This window comes from Convolutriloba macropyga, unplaced genomic scaffold, assembly GCF_964194025.1.
Source record: "Convolutriloba macropyga unplaced genomic scaffold, txConMacr16.3 SCAFFOLD_2553, whole genome shotgun sequence".
NCBI classification, from domain to species: Eukaryota; Metazoa; Xenacoelomorpha; order Acoela; family Convolutidae; genus Convolutriloba; species Convolutriloba macropyga.
The window spans coordinates 16,001-20,000 of NW_027452208.1; the positions used below are offsets into that span (position 1 = coordinate 16,001).

Here is a 4,000-nt window from a genome sequence, read left to right on the forward strand (position 1 = left end):
CGCAAATTACCCACTCTCCGCACGAGGAGGTAGTGACTAGAAATAATGATATGAACCTTTATGGTTTGTAATCAGAATGGAATGGACTTAAAAGCTCCATTGATGAACGAGTAGAGGGCAAGTCTGGTGCCAGCAGCCGCGGTAATACCAGCCTCTACAAGCGTATGCAATAGTTGCTGCGTTTAAAAAGCTCATAGTTGGATCTGTTTGAGTAGAACGGCAACATGGTCTTCAGTTAAATCTGTTGACTCGTTCCGCTCATCCTTCGCATCGAAGAAATAGTTTGCACTTAAATGTGACGAACTGTGGAAACGGTGTTTTCACCCTGAGAAAATTAGAGTGTTCAAAGCATCCTTTGGGATCGAATAATAAAGCATGGAATAATGGAGAATGACCCGCTACTCGATTGATGCCGGTTGGCTGAGTGCGGTAATGATTGAAAGGAACAGACGGGGGCATTTGTATTGCTACGTTAGAGGTGAAATTCTTGGATCGTGGCAAGACAAACTACTGCGAAAGCATTTGCCAAGAATGTTTTCATTAATCAAGAACGAAAGTCAGAGTATTGAAGAGGATTAGATACCCTCGTAATTCTGACCATAAACTATACCAACCTACAATTTGTCAAAGTCGATCTTGACTTGGCAAGAGATTAACCGGGAAACCAAAGTTTATTGGTTCCGGGGGAAGTATGGTTGCAAAATCGAAACTTAAAGGAATTGACGGAAGGGCACCACCAGGAGTGGAGCCTGCGGCTTAATTTGACTCAACACGGGAAAACTCACCCGGTCCAGACATCTTAAGGATTGACAGATTGAATATCTTTCATGATTATATGGGCGGTGGTGCATGGCCGTTCTTAGTTAGTGGAGTGATCTGTCTGGTTAATTCCGATAACGAACGAGATCTTCTCCATCTAAATAATGAAATTCACTATATGTGAATTCAAACACTTCTTAGAGGAACTATGCGGAATTAAATACCGCAGATGAAGTGAGGCTATAACAGGTCTGTGATGCCCTTAGATGTTCTGGACTGCACGCGCGCTACACTGTGTACTTTTAGATTGAGTACTCAGCCCTTGGTCCGAAATGGACTGGGCAATCAGAGAAAAGTACAGCGCTTCAAGGGGATCGTCTGTTGTAACTTGCAGACGTGAACCAGGAATTCCTGGTACTTATGAGTCAACAACTCATAGGGATTACGTCCCTGCCCTTTGTACACACCGCCCGTCGCTACTACTGATTGGATAGTTAAGCAAGAATTGCAAATTCCTACTGTTGGGACTTCGGTCTCCGGCAACGGGATGAAGCGGATCGAGCTTAATTGTCTAGAGGAAGTAAAAGTCGTAACAAGGTTTCCGTAGGGGAACCTGCGGAAGGATCAGTGATTGATTCCTTCGGGCATGGCTGCTGGTAGAGGCCATGTCTGTAGTGCGCATGACGCTCTGTCGCTAGAGATTGCTTGGCAACCAATCTCGAATTATGTATCGAGCTCAAAAACTACTTGTGTGGATACATAGTTCAGCAGTCATGGCAAGGGACTGCTTAAAGGGAGACTAGTTAGCAAAAGCAGCCTAGCAGAACTGCAGCTATCTAGATCTCAGAAGCTGGGTTATAGAAGCCCAGCTATAGACTTGTGAATGAGAAAGGCCTAAAAAGGTCCACAAGTCGCGTGGTTAGAACCGACACGCAAAAATCCCAGCGAGTGACAGAGCGTTGCGCTGTTCAGTGGGAAAGAGTTGAGCTACTCGGGGCGCCCACTGAACTTGCTCCGAGCCAAAGGCTCGAAAAAACACAGCTTAGCCTCAGATCCTTTACATAGAAGGCTAGCTAAAATAAACTTACCTTGGACGAGGGTAAAGTTTAGTCAGTTCTTAGGGGAGAGTAATCCACAGCTTCTCGCCCTCTGAACATTCTCCCAGATATGTAGGTCTGGGAGAGTCTCCTCCTGTTCTTCGGAATCTGGAGGTAGACAAAGACAGTACGATACGATCTTGCATCGGGATGACTAACCGATAATGATCATAATCTGACAATTTTTCCGGCTTGAGGCACCGGAGTCAGATTAAAGACACATACTGAACTAAAGGCGTATGTGCAAAGCTTGTCGGAGTGTAGAGAGTCAAGCTGAGTTGACTCGTCACGTGGTGATGACAACAGCCATGTGCAAAACACTCACAACTTTATCGTCTATGTGGAAAAGGTTGCTAACAGCGCTCTCTATGAGAGGCCCTCGCATATAACTATACGAGGAAAAGGCGATAGAGTTGTTTGAATGTGGGGCAGGTTCATCGACAAGCTAAGTTGATCACATTCTTGTTGTGGCATCCTACTAGAATTGGTCACGGTCTGCACCAACTCTCCCCAAGTTGGCCAGACTTAAAACTAGAAATAAGGTTTGCAGCTATGTGAACCTAGAAACTGTAAAGGAGTTGAAAGAACTTAAAGGAATTGAAAGAGGCCTTGAGGTATATCCTCTTGGTAAAGACCCACAAAAGCTCACAAAAGTGGCTTCGAAGGGCAAAACTGGTTCATCCAAAACAATTGGAGAGCTTAAAGCAGAACCAATTCGAATGAAACACTATTGGTGAAACTTCATCATGAGAACGTCACAAGCTGATCACGCTCTATGATATGACTAGTATTATGTTGCTTCTAGTAGGCTAAGCGCAAGCCGAAACATCAACATGTGAAAGTCGTAGAATTTTGCGATCAAACTGTGGCTAGTACTTTGATGATGCTTGTAGCCAACCGAATTGGTTGAAAAGCCCAATAAGTAAGCTAACTTGGGAGAGCTTGTTGGAAACCAAATGCTACTAGATTGGTCCAAATACATCCTTCAACAGGGGATCACTTGGCTCGCTTTACGAAGAGGAGCACAGCTATATGTGTTAATTCGGTATGAATCGCAAGATTTGTTTACCGACCTCTCTAACGCAAAAGGCGGTCTCGGCTTCGGCTGTTGACTGCGTCCGATTCAGGGTTATATAACTCTCGATTGAACACATTGATGTTCTATTGTTGGTGCTTCCAATAAAATTGGAACACTTAAAGCAGAACCGATTCAAATAATAGCATTCTGATCAATGATTGCATTCCTTGATCAAGAACTGCTGGAGTCATTGTGATGGCGAATTTTCTTCATAAGAAAATTGCAAAGAGACGGAACTTAATGAGACTAGTATTATGTTGTTTCTAGTAAGCGGAAGCTGAAACAGCAACATGTGAAAATCAAGTTTTGTTCAATGATCTCGAGGCGATAAGTACTATGAAGCAACTAGTAGCCTAAGCATGACTCAGATTTGAGACAGTCAAAAAGACTGGCGAAACTTCTTCACATGAAAGTTACATAGAGAACTACAAATGTATACAGCGAGTATTATGTTGTTTCTAGTAGGCGAAAGCTGAAACATCAACATGTGAAAGTTGTCTGCAAACTGTAGAACGATATGTGATTAGTACTGTGCTGTTACTAGTAGCCAGTCTGACTGTAGAAGCCAAGACAAAGGGAAACTAATGCATCTGAAAAGGACAAGTTATGGAAAGGTATGCACGATAAGTATTATGTTGTTTCTAGTAAGCGGCAGCTGAAACATCAACATGTGAACGTCGTTGTGTACAGTAACCTAGAACTATATAGTCCTTAGTAACGTGCATTTACTAGTACCTGTAATTGGTATTCAGACTCAGGCAGTTTGGAATAGTTTGGCAAAGATGCACCAGAGAAAACTGGGATTTGATACAGAAATTGTTGAATACAAGTATTATGCTGCTTCTAGTAGGTTGAATCCGAAACATCAGCATGTGAAAATTGAAAACATTTCTGGTTCGAATTGTCACAAGTATTTGGTGATCTGAGTAGCCAAACTCACTACAACGCCAATTGAAGGCAAAAATTCTCAACGGGAAAAGCTATTCTCATTGAATGAGCTAACAAGACGAGTATTATGTTGCTTCTAGTAGGCGAAAGCCAAAACATCAACATGTGAAAGTCTTGC

General features: G+C 42.9%; 1 pseudogene; it reads left to right on the plus strand.

Moving 5' to 3' along the window:
- The first annotated feature begins 2,836 nt into the window (after positions 1-2,836).
- On the plus strand, positions 2,837-2,988 carry LOC142357297 (5.8S ribosomal RNA; annotated as a pseudogene).
- Positions 2,989-4,000: the final 1,012 nt, after the last annotated feature.